General features: G+C 39.1%; 1 non-coding gene across 1 annotated transcript; it reads left to right on the top strand.

Moving 5' to 3' along the window:
• The first annotated feature begins 1,629 nt into the window (after positions 1–1,629).
• Positions 1,630–1,772, top strand: LOC129677746 (small nucleolar RNA SNORA48). The gene has a single exon (XR_008720252.1). It is a non-coding gene; the product is annotated as a small nucleolar RNA SNORA48 (small nucleolar RNA).
• Positions 1,773–13,707: the final 11,935 nt, after the last annotated feature.

The raw sequence follows: 13,707 nt of genomic DNA, 5'->3' as shown, positions 1-13,707 counted from the left end.
TCATGATTGTTAATCATTTGTGGATTTGTAGGAAGTAACAAAACAATCACATACTCAATATACAAATGAATATATTTGTATATACAACTGAGTATATACAAAGATGCCATTATTAATCAAAAAATACAATGTAAAACAAAGAGTGCATTGTGCTTTAGAAATAAAGAATGCACAAGATGACTCTGTGTGCCATTCTAGTGCTTCTGTCAATGCCCCTGTTTTTTCACATTGCACATCACAAAAGCCTGGCTTCTGACCTATGGAAAGTATCACAGAAGCTAGCTTTATGCTTGATAGGGGCACCATATTCCAGGTTTGATTAAAATACTTTTTTCCATATGAATGAGTTTTATACTTAGTGTAGAAACTGATAATAGTCAATAAAAATTACCCATCTCTTAATCAGACAACTCAGCTATGTGCCAAGGATTTCCATGATTAAGTTGAATAGCTATGGTGCTTTAATCTTGGTGTCTTTCTCTAGGAGGCAGGTAACATTGAGAACAAAGATGAACCATGATTTTAGGGAAAAAATCCATAGCAGTTATAATATCTTCCAGGACATTTTCCAATTATGCAAATGGTCCTTTTTCTTTGTACAAAATCATACTCACTTTGTTCTAGTGCCACTCAGGTCTTCAGAAACAACAAATGGAACTGTTTTTGCATCAGGGATTATATGTGAGGTGAGGTACATGAGAGGGTACAGATATTCAAAATGTGGCTTGGCCTTTACTAAAGATGTCCCATCTCAGTTCATCAGAACTGGTACCAGATTTGAGTCTATTACTTGCAACACTGTATGCTTTGATGGGTAACATGAAGCCTTTGATTTTATTAACAGCCTTTGTCATTTACTGAGCACTGATTATTCTGAAAACTTCTCTAAGAAGACATATAAGGGTACAATCTTACTCTTGACTATTTATATTTTCCATTCAACCATGCAAAGTATAAATGTTTGTGTAATGCCATAACACAGGATTAAAAACAATGAACTGTCAAAATAAAACCACCATGTAAAAATCCTAAGTGTGATTTGTCAGCTTTGCGTTAAATAACATTCTCAACACAGTGGTTTCAGTGTGAATAGCTTAATATTGAATATTCATTGTACACTTCAGGAAGTTGAAGATTAAAGGGGAGTTAGTATTAGTTGCAAGCACTGACTAAGCAGCATTTCTATGTGAAATGACACTGCAGAATCATTGCACTATGGAAGCCTAAAGCAGATTTAATATCCTGAGGGAAGAAATAAGGGGATAATTGTACCTTAAGTTGAAGTCAAAGGTAAATATGATTTAGAAAGTTAATTCATACAAATCAAAAAATGCAAGGAAATGTGATGTACAAAAGCACAGAGCTTAGAAAGTTCCATTCTGGAGACTGTCAGTCAGTTACTGGTGGCTGTAGTATTCCCTAGTATACTACATTGGATAGATGTTAGAGAAAAAAAATAGTGAGTAAAGACTGATTTTAAAACTCTCTACTAGGGAAGCTTAAGAAAATATTTTGTTGAATATCAGGGCCATGCATTTTTATAAGGAAAGGCAAAGTTTTAGTCACTCTAAGTACAGCAGATATTTGCAGTTAATCTTTACTTTAAGTCCTTTGTTAAGAAAACACCACATTCCCTGGCAATTGGCAAAGGGACACCATGTTGGTAGTGTAGTTCTCATATCATTCAGGGGCAGAGCAAATGGCAGTCCTTTGTTCATCTAGCTTGATACCTGGCTTAGTGGCCAAAGGTGTCTTATGCCTAGGTCTTATAAAAATCAAATCGAATCAAATCCCAGCAGCACAGTGCAGGAGAAGGAAGACAGACAGAGACTAGCAGACTCCCGTGCCACACACAGACCAGTGCATGGCACAGGTAGACAATTGGCACCCACTTGCTGCCACACGATGCAGCATGGATGAAGGATGTTATCCAGGGACCGCCCAGCCAGCTGTGGCCAGCCTGCAGCAGTAGCCACCACCAAGTGCAAATATGTTGGTGTAATGTTCTTTTGGAATGCATACACCTTACCCTTGTTCATTTAAATGCTGATTTCTCTCTCCCACTATCTGGTTTCAATACGGACATTGCGCTGTGATATTTATTCTAAGCATTACCTTTCTCAAGTTTGTGTAAATGTGCCACCTTTTGTTCTCTATATTGTCAATTAAAACAACCAGCCCCAATGTTGAGCAATGGAGTGGATAGGGTGGGGCATCCTGGTTCAGAGTGGCAGGAGAGGAAGGGAACAGGAGAAGAGGAAGGAGTATGAGAGAGAGGAGCAGGAGCTGGGAGAGGAGAAGCTGGTGGACAGGTCTTGGAATGATATGGAGAAATAAACTGGACCTAAGATATCACTAAAAGCAACTATAGTGGGTAAATCTGAATGGTAGGAACTATGAGGGCTTGGAGGTTTAGGAGCGAATAACTGTTGCCCAGCATTTTGCTCTAAGTTAACTAAATAAATCATAGTTTTTGTGTGGTGAGTTGGTTATACTGCTGTTTAGGATTAACTGTAGCTTTATTAAAAGGTATATCAATAGTAAATATTAATGACAAAATGCAAAAAAGTATATGGTGATCAGATGGGAGAGAAGGAGAAGTGGAGCAGCTTGAGTATTATGAAGAGAGCTGGAACTGCAGACTCAAGGGGTGCAGAGGAGGAGCCTGCTGTGAGTGGCCAGCTCCTCCATCTGGGCCTATGATGAAGTCCAGCCTGACCTGCCATGGAAGGCCATGTTTGAGTCCTAAGCTATGCAGCACCAAGTGAGGGTGTCGTTGTCCATGGCTCATATTATCACTAGAGAACATGGGGATTCCCTGTTGAGGCAGCCTCCAGGAAACAAGCAGATGTTCAGGGACTGCATAGCTGGCCCTGCCCCTCAATGGATGCAGAGTTCTGGAGAGCTGATGCCATCTCTCAACTCTGGCAGCACTCAGGAGAGTTGGTCTTCTTCCTTGCCCAGGATCTCCAAGGCACAGGGCAGCACTGAGATGACAGGAGGAGCCCCAATGAGGTTCCAATATTGATCATGTCACAGAAGACAAAGATCTTGAACCAGACCAGTGACTCATTGCAATGAATATTTGCAAATGAAGATGTGTGCACAGAGGGTTGCACTGTGGAACACACCATGACACAGTACAGCTTCCACAATGAGCTGTTTCTTTGTTCTTTGTTTTTCTTTTTGTGGTTGTGTGTGTTTGTTTGTTCATGTGTGTTTTATTTGGGGGAAATATTTCAAGGACAGAGTAGATATGAGAGGATGGAGGCGATGAGCCAGAGTGGAATGCATGATGTGAAACTCACAAGGAATCAATAAAAAGTTTTCACAAAAGAAAGATACACATGGTATATACTCACTTAAAAGTGGGTACTAAACCTATAAGATAGGATAGACATACTAAAATCTGTACACCTAAAGAAGATAAACAAGAAAGAGGCCTGGGGTAAGATGATCAATCCACTCTTAGAAAGACGAATGGGATGGACATCGGAAGTAGGAGAAAACAGGACAGGAGCCTACCACAGAGGGCCACTGAAAGATTCTACCCAGCAGTGTATCAAAGCAGATGCTGAGACTCATAACCAAACCTTCCATAGAGTGCAGAGAATCATATGAAAGAAGGGGAGTTAGTATGACCTGGAGAAGACAGGAGCTCCACAAGGACCAAATATATCTGGGCACAGGGGTCTTTTATGAGACTGTATCTCTAACCAAGGACCATGTGTGGATATAACCTAGAACCCCTGCTCAGAAATAGTGCATGGTAGCTCAGTATCCAAATGGGTACCCTAGTAAGGGGAACAGGGACTATTTCTGACATGAACACAATGGCTGTCTCTTTGACCTCCTCTTCCCCCACTGAAGGAGGAGCAGCCTTGCTAGGCCACAGAGGAGGACATTGCAGCCAGTCCTGAAGAAACATGATAGGCTAGGATCAGATGGAAGGGGAGGAGGACCTCCCCTATAAGTGGACTTGGAAAGGGACCGGGAACAGATGAGGGAGGGAGGGTGGGTTTGGGAGGGAATGAGAGAGTGGGCTACAGCTGGAATACAAAGTTAATAAACTGTAACTATTATTAAAAAAAATAAAAGAAAAAAAGGAAAAAAAAGAAATATCCAGCCAGTCCTGATGAGACCTGATAGACTAGGGTCAGATGGAAAGGAGGAGGACCTCCCCTATCAGTGGACTTGGAAACGGACATGGGGGAAATTGTGGGAGAGAGGGTGGGATTGGAATGGAATGAAGGCTACAGCTAGGATACAAAGTGAATAAACTGTAATTAATATAAAAATAAACATTAAATATATGAAAAAGAAATATCCTATTTATATCCACATGAAGAAAGCTGTTAGCACCCAAATAATCATAGTTTCTGGCACAATACCATGTTATGTTTTCATGGTTTGGCTAAATTTTTAAAAGGTAAAATTCTTTGATGCCTGCTTCAGATTGCCTTAAGGTTAGTAGGTTAACACCGGTCAGTTTGGCTTATTCAGGTAAATATTAAGTGCATTTGATACGTAAAATGGAACAGGGACCTAAGTGTTATGGTCTGGGCTAAAATGAAATTATTCATGTGTTCCAAACAAAATGAACTTAAAAAATGAAAGTGTCCATAATGAATAGGAATGATTAAGTTAGACTTCTGAATAAGTTAAAGAGAGAAGTCTGAGAAAGCACACTGGGAAAAACGTCCTGGAGAAAAAAGGGAACTTTCCTGAGTTATTGTATGGAGAACATCAAGTGTGTACTCCAGTCACAAAGCTATCAATAATATGAGTAGAAAATTCCTAACGTCAGGGAGACATGTAGACTGATGGATCTGAAGGTATGCTGTTTTAATAAGCATCAAACCTGATAAATCTGTACATCTAAACAAACTAAGCAAAAGAGAGGACCCTAACTAAAATGTTCAATCCCCATCCTGAAAGGCAAAGAGGATAGACATCAGAAGAAGAAGAAAACAAGAAACAACCTAGGAACCTGCCACAGAGGGCCTCTGAAAGCCTCTGCCCTGCAGACTATCAAAGCAGATGCTGAGCCTGATGGCCAACTGTCGGGCAGTGAATGGAATTTGATGTAAGAAGTGGGAAATAGTAAGAGCTGGAGAGGACAGGAACTCCACAAGGAGAGCAACAGAACAAGAAAATTTGAACACAGGGATCTTCCCAGAGACTCATACTCCAACCAAGGACTATTCATGGAGATAACCTAGAACCCCTTCAGAGATGTAGCCCATGGCAGTTCAGTTTCCAAGTGGGTTACCTAGTAATGGGAAGAGGGTCTGCCTCTGACATAATCTGATGTGGCCTGCTCTTTGATCACTTCCCCCTGAGGGGGGAGCAGCCTTACCAGGCCACAGTAGAGGACAATGCAGCCACTTTTGATGAGAACTGATAGACTAAAATCACAAAGGAAAGGAGAACCTCCCCTATCAGTGGACTTGGGGAGTGGCATGCATACAGAAAGTTAAGGGAGGTTGGGATCAGGAGGGGAGGAGGGAGGCGCTTATGGGGGGTATACAAAATGAATAAAGTGTAATTAATAAAAGTTAAAAAAATAAGCATCAGGACATTACAGGTGTGACCATGTAAAATTTGAAAGGATCTTGTTTTGTATAATGTTCTCAACACAAACATGTCTGTTAGTAGTACTGAGAGACTTTTCTGGCTGGAATGAAAGAAGCATAAGAACATTGTCCCAGAGACACAAGGCTCTGGCTTTGAGATAACTGAAAGCCTGTGGGGATCCAAGACCTGGGGACACTTGGCATCTGGAAAGGCATGGAAATGAGTTATCTGCCAGAGCATGCAGAAAAGCCGAGAGCCCTAAAACATGGAGATTTTAAACTAGTGAGACTCCAACCAGACTGTCAAAGCTTCCAGGTTATGAACTTGAGTCGCTTTAAGCCATAACTGCGAGAAAATTTGTTAACAAGGCAATAAGAAATTAATGCTGTGTGAGTGTGATTAAACTCCATTTTGTACTGAGAATCTGAGGTGCAGGAAGTTTGAATAAAACTAAGCCAGCACAATGAGGTTTTTTTGCTTGTCTAGAAAAAACAAGGAAAAGTCACTGTCTTGTTCCTGAAAGCTGTAATTAGAGGCTAAAACCTTATAGCCTTTGCAATCTACATATTACCGTTCTGTTTGGCACTAACTTTAGGATAGTAATAAATATGAATTTTTCACTTGCTATGAGATTATTACACTAAGCTACGCTGACCACACAGGATCAAAGGGTTTGATGCTGAGCCAATGCACAAAACTAAGAAGAGCAAGAGAAAAATCTACTATTCATTGTTGCCTCAGAAAAGAGATGAAGCTGAATCAATAAGCTCAACAGTGGGATGAAGAAAGGGAAGGAATTCAGGAGGTGGGTGTTGTGCAGAAAAGAGCAAAGAAATCTAGAAAGTATTCACAAGAAGGATCTCTACCATCAGATTTTATTTTTATGACTCTATTTGATTAGGAAATCCTATTATGGAGACAAATATTTTATTGCTGTTCTTAATCTCTATTTTTAACTTGTTTTTTAAAGACAAATGTCAAGTTACTAAAAATCAATTTCAGTATTTTCCAAATGCCCTAAGCTAGAGTTCTGCCTCAGCATTTTGATTATCACCCAAGATGCAATTACCTTATTTACTTTAATATATCATTAGTTCAGTGCAAAGATTGCTTTCAGGAAGAGTTACAGCAACACTAATTCTAAGAATTAAAAATTGTTATCTTTCAGTTGCCTTTCATAGTTTGTCAATTAAATAACAATAATTTACAATATAAATTCATAAATTGGTGTTTTAATATGCAAATTTGTGTAATAGACATCGGTTATGAATAATTGAACCGTTTCCAATTCACATAATTCAAAATTAATGTTCAATATCTTGTTCTGATGCCTCTTATCAATTTAAGAAAATGTATGTTAATAACTACTTTAAAATCCAAATGTTTAGTTACCTGAGTGTGTAAAGCATACTATAATAGATAAAATGCATCTATGCTTTGTCGTGTGGCCAAGATGTGACAACTGAAAATTATTTGGAGCTTTCTGCTGAACAAACTATTATGGTTTAGCATGCCCATAAGAAAATAAGTTGGAAATCTATCACACATAGTGGAATGAAGCCATCTGTCCCTTATGGTCTTTAGGACTCTGTTTCCCAGAAGAGAGAGAAGGCAGTTCTTTCTTTAGTCTCTGTAGGTAATTTAATTACACAAACAGGGAGTGTGCTCTACCCTTCAACATATGTGTTCAAAGAATTGCTATTTTCAGAGGATCACAGAAATAGAGCATCTATTTACTTTCAATTAGTGTTATTGTCCATGATACAAGACACATTAAAATAAGTAATTGAAAGCACCATAATATTGTTGTTCTATGTTCGTAAGAAAAAATAGGTCAAAATAAGGAGTTAGAAACCACCTTCTTCAGGAGAGAGAAGGAGAAGAAAGAGTCAAAGAAAGGAATTAAGTTTGGGGAACATGCAAAGACTTACACAAAAACCTGGACTTACAGCAAAGGCTGTGATTTCTTGGTATATGCTAATTTTTTCCTTGTACAAATTATAAGGAAATTATAAGCAATTTGTTTAAAGGATTTAAAAGTCATAATAACGGTATAATGATCATATTATTTTAGCAAAAAGAGAAATTGAGACACCCAAAGACATGTGCTTAAGAGGGGTGGCTGAATTAGGACAGGTGTCGGAGACTGGCTCTATACCACTACTGGTATATTAAACAGAAGAGCATACATGATAGAGGTAATGTGCACAAGACAAAGGCATGAAACATGCTGTTGGAAAACTAACTAACTCAAATTGGTGGGTCAGAGACTATGTAACAGGAGTTGTAAAACAAATGTTTGGTGGATGCATGGATGTAGAGGATTTCTAATTTAGAACATGGCTGCTCTAGGAACAGATCACATCCGAAGACTTTCTATGTTTGTGTGATCCAGCTAGAATGCAGACACACTGGACTGGACAATGGTGGCTCACACTCCTTTTTTCACTTTGCATCCTTGTTGTAGTCCAATCTCTCTTCCCTCCCAGTCCCACTTTTCCTCAGAAAAGGGAGCTCCCTTTCTCATCCAGCCCAGCTCATCAAGTGGCATCAGGCTTAAGTGTGTACTCTTCCCCTGTGGCCTGGAAACGCAGTCCAGCCAGAGGAAAGTGATCAAAAGCATGGCAAGGGAGTCCATGTCCAATGCAGTCCCTGTTTCCCTTACTAAAGGACATACATGGCCTAAGCTGCCCATATGCTACACCTTTATAGTGTGTGTGTGTGTTGGTGGATAGGTCCAGTTCATACATGGTCCTTGGTTGATGCTTAAGTCTCGGCAATGCCCTCTGGGCCCTGGTTAGTTGGATCTGCTGGTCTTCTTTTGGAGCTCTTGTCATTTCCAGGTCCTTTTCTCTTTCCTCCCACTTTTCTACAAGACTTCATAAGCATCACCAAATGCTTGACTGTGAGTTTCAGCATCAGCTTTGAGGTCCTGCCCCATAGTTCCTCTCAGAGGATAACTTTGTCTGGCTCCCATTTACAAGTTAGGCAGAGTACCAATCATGGTGTCAGGGGTCTTCAGTAAGGCTGATCTTTGGTTGGGCCAGGAATTAGTTGGGCATTCCCTCAATCTCTTCCCTACCTGCTTTATTTTTATCTCTGCACATCTTGTAGGTAGGGTAAATTATGGGTGGGTTGGTGTTCCCATCTCTCTGTTATTGAACCACTCATCCAGAGCTCAGAAAGAATAATAATTTTAAAAAAAGGTGAAATTATTCAGAGTCTCAGAGACTGAAAACCTGGATTAGATTGTAAAGAGGCTAGAAGCTTCTAGGACTAGGCCTAGGTTAGCAGACAGAGGCATTAGCATCCAAGACAATGATTAAACCAGGAGAATAAAAGCTACTTTTACAGGTAGAAACACCAAGAACCAGAAAACAGGGCTGCTGCATGCTTTTTATATGGAAGAAGAAAAAGAGAAATAGAACCTCCAAGCTTTAACTAGAAAGAGAGAACAAACAGAATCAAAGAAAAGCAATGCTGTTATTTTGAGCACATTGAAGCATTAGAAATATGCAGTTAGTTGTCAGAACACTCATTGGGTTTGAAGAGTGATTGGTTTTGTTCTAAAATAGAACAGGGATTTGTATCTCACTGACCTTTGTAAACACTAGCACCACTCACAAACGATTAGAAAAGTTTATTAATTCTTCCAGCATTTTTGTCTGCTTCTTGTCTGCCTTGGACAGGTTGGAGGAATTTTTTTTAATTTTTCTGTAACTACAGAGTCAATTAAAAATATTCACTATCATCAGAAATATATACAAGTGAGATAAAGCCTTTTCAACCATTGTGTTATCACAAGACAGCAGAGTCCCTTCATAAACCAACTCTGTGAAGTCAAGACATCTCATCTGCCATATCTGTGAAGTCATAGACCTCTGCTTCCACTCTCCCATCTCTGTGAACTCACAAACATTTGCTTCATCCCCCTTCTCTGTTTCCATCTGTTTCATGCTCAGCTTTAGGGTCAAGAAATGCAGTAAATTGCTTTTTAGTAAGACATTCATTCTGTTTTGTAGACATTATCTCCCCAATAAATGTTCCAGTAAGTGAAATAGTTTAGGAAACAATTTATTCCTATCTTTAAAGAGTAAGGAGGTTAAATGACTCATCCATGGCACTAAAAGTACAGGTTAAGCACCCAAAACAGGTTCTGTATTTGACAAATATATCTTCCAGAGCGAGTTAAAGGCTACTGAAGTTTTGTCGGACATGTGTCTTCAGAGACATCATTTATTGTAAACTAAGAGCCCAGAGATCAAGGGGCAAGGGGCATGCTTTATTCAAGGAACACAACATATGCTGAGTTTTTTGTTAAGTTTTCCTCTGAGACATGATCCTGTGAGAAGAAATGGAAAATGACTTTCAGTTTCAGTGGATTATCACATAGGAATGTACAGAAATGTTTCTTGTGTTTAGCATGCTTTATATAGGCATTATCCGTGCTACAGCTGGCTAGTCTGTGCAAATGTATTAGGACAGTCATGGGTAATGCCTGATGGTTTTATTAAACTCTGAAATTGTCTGCTATATAAAACTGATTGACATCTGAGGCCTTGATTCTGCTTCTGTAAAATAGTGTACAGAATAAGGCAGCTCCATTCCAAGGGAAGGGATCCTTGCTGAGAGATCACTTCATCTTTGTCATAGGATCACTTCGTCATTCTCAAAGGATTCCAATTATTTTCTTATATTTATTAGTTTGTATGTATGTGTATATGTTTTTGTGAATAGACATGTGAGCATATTTGGATGTACACAGCAAGCTTGACATATATGTGGTGTGGGAGTAAAATTAGGAGAGTCCGTTCTCTCCTTCCACCATATAGGATACAGAGATCAATGGAAGTCAGATCATCATCACGCTTGGAAAAAATACATTTTAATGCTAAGATAACACAAAGTCTTATAAAAGAATGGGTTTATACTTTTTCTTTAGAACTCATATTCATTTTGGTGGTTAATTCTTAACCTATACTCCTTAGAGTATCAAAGCCATTCAAATTTGTCCTCATTTTCCCATAATCACAGAGCCTCCTAGTTGAGAACTTGTATTCCCTCTTGCTTTCTTGGGCACACTCTCTTCTGTCTACATTAGCTCATTTTCTCATCAGGCAATGGCTTTTTGATATCTGCATTCTCTTCCGCATTTCATGGTTTTCAAGAGAATCACTTGAATTATTTCTTCAGCACATGATACTTTCTTGTCTTTATAAAATGTCATTTTAATCTATTTTTTCTTATTTCTGCAAAACTATTTTCTTGTTTGGCTTTATCTATTTTTCCTGTGAAGTTATTGTTATTTGACACACTGTACATAAATTTAATTTACTTCATTTAATAGTCTAATTCTCTCATACATCATATCTCTTGTCCTGGCAAAGAAACAGCTTCGCACCAATCTATTCAGAAGAAAGAATGTCAAATACAATTTATGCCTTTGGGAGGTGTCATTAACTGAGTTAAGGTAAACTGCTTTTTCTTTCTTAATTACATTTTTAAAATGTTTTATTTATTATAATTTATTCACTTTGTATTCGAGCTGTAGCCCCCTCCCTCATCCCCTTACAATCCTACCTACCCTCCCTTCTTCATCTCCTCCCATGCCCCTCCCCAGTCAACTGATAGGACAGATCCTCCTCCCCTTCCATCCGACCCTTGCCTATCAGGTCTCATCAGGACTATCTGCAATGTCTTCCTCTGTGGCCTAGTAAGGCTACCCCCTCTCATGGGGAGGTGATCAAAGAGCCAGCCACTGAGTTCATGTTAGAGACAGCCCCTGTTCCTCTTACTAGGAAACCCATTTGGACACTGAGTGCCATGGGCTACATCTGTGCAGGGGTTCTAGGTTATCTCCATGCATGGTAGTTGGTTGGAGTATCAGTCTCAGAAAATATCTCTGGGCCCAAATTCTTTGGTTCTGTTGCTCCCCTTGTGGAGCTCCATTCCCCTCCAGGTCTTTCTATCTCCCCTTTCTTTCATAAGATTCCCTGCACTCTGCCCAAAGTTTGACTGAGTCTACCCTGCTGGGTAGAGTCTTTCAGAGGCCCCTATGATATGTCCCTGTCCTGCTTGCTGTTTTCTGCATCTTCTGAGGTCTATCACATTTGTTTTTCTGAGTGAGGATTGAACATCTTACCCAGGGTCCCCCTTCTTGCTTAGCTTCTTTAGGTGTACAGATTTTGGTGTGATTATCCCATATTATATGTACAATGTCCACTTATAAGTGAGTGTTTATCATGTGTGTCTTTCTGCTTTTGGGATACCTCACTCATAGTAAAGGTAATATACAGCAAGCCTGTAGCCAACAACATCAAAGTAAATGGAAGGATACTTAAATCAATCCCACTGAACTCAGGGACAAGGCAAGGCTGTCCACTCTTTCCACATCTCTTCAACATAGTTCTTGAAGTCCGAGCTAGAGCAATAAGACAATTAAAGGAGATCAAGGGGATTCAAATCAGAAAGGAAGAAGTCAGTTTTGTCATTTGCAGATGATATGATAGTATACATGAGTGATCCCAAAAATTCTACCAGGGAACTCTTACAGCTGATAAACACCTTCAGTAAAATGGCTGGATACAAAATTAGCTAAAAAAAAAAAAAATCACACAGATGCTGGGACTCATAGACAAACTTTGGGCAGAGTGCAGGGAAACTTATAAAAGAAGGAGAAGATAGAAAGACTTGCAAGGCTATGTTGCTCCACAAGGAGAACGACTGAACCAAATAATCAAGGTCCAGGGGTCTTTTCTGAACTGATATTCCAAGGATCATTCATGGAGATAACCTATACCCCCTGCACAGAAGTAGCTCATGTCAACTCAGTGTCCAAGTAGGTGCACTAGTAAGGGAAACAGGGGCTGTCTCTGACATGAACTCAGGGGCTGGCTTTTTGATCACTTCCCCCTGAGGGGGGGGTGCCTTACCAGGCCACAGAGGAAGACAATGCAGACAGTCTTGATGAAACCTAATAGATTAGGGTCAGATGGAAGGGGAGGAGTTTCTTCCCTATCAGTGGACTGGAAAGGGTCATGGAAGGAGATGAGGGAGGGTGGAATAGTGAGGAGATGAAGGTGGGGGCCACAGCTTGGATACAAAGTGAATAAATTGTATTAAATAAAAAATTATATTAAAAAATCAGCAGCCCTCCTGTAGACAAAAGACAAATGGGCTGAGTAAGAAATTAGGGAAACAACACCTTTCAGAATATCCACAAAGGACATAAAGTACCTTGGTATAATTCTAACTAAGCAAGTCAAAGATACATATGGAAAAAAAACTAACAAACAAACAAAAAAAACAAAAACAAAAACAAAAACCCTTCAAGTCTCTGAACAAAGAAATAGAAGAAGACATCAGAAAGTGGAAAGATCTCCCATCCTCATTGCTTGGAAGGATTAATAAAATCACCATCTTATCAAAAGCAATCTACAGATTCAATGCAATTCCCATCAAATTACCAACGCAATTCTTTACAGATCTTAAAAGAAATATTCTCAACTTCATATGGAATAACCTGAAACCCAGAATTGGTAAACTTTTTATTATTAATAGAATTTCTTGGACATTAAAAAAAATTGATCCCAGTTTTAGCAATATATTCATGAAATAGTCCAAAATCCTCTAAGTCCATAGAAAGTGCCTCATGTGCTTCATCCATAAACCAAATTTGTGAAGCTGTCTATAACTGATTAACTTTGAAAAATGAAAGCTTAGGTTCAATCATGTTGTAAAGGTGAACAAAAGAAGAGAATTAGAAAACTGTGTGGAAAATATTTCATGGGTGAAACATCATTTTGTTACTTATTCTATGCTGATTTTTTTTCACATTTTAATGTCCGAAGTTTCAGATTACTGTTCTCCAATGATGAAATTAAAATAAAAGGAGGGTTTATATTGTCTACTGGTTAGTCAAAACCTCCATAATATGGCCACATCGTGCAAATGCAGACAAGAAACCAGGCTCAGGGACCTCTCAGTACAAATTTTCTGAACTCATCTGTCCATTTACATAGTCATGGATAGAGAACAACTATCAAGGTGTTTTGTCTCTTGGAGGAAAAAATTAAATCTATGAAAAGGTTTGTAATATTGTATTGTTTCATCTTTTAAAATTACATCTCC

Source organism: Psammomys obesus, unplaced genomic scaffold, assembly GCF_907164565.1.
Source record: "Psammomys obesus unplaced genomic scaffold, mPsaObe1.curated_primary_1811, whole genome shotgun sequence".
Lineage (NCBI taxonomy): Eukaryota > Metazoa > Chordata > Mammalia > Rodentia > Muridae > Psammomys > Psammomys obesus.
This window is presented reverse-complemented; position numbering and strand designations above follow the sequence as displayed.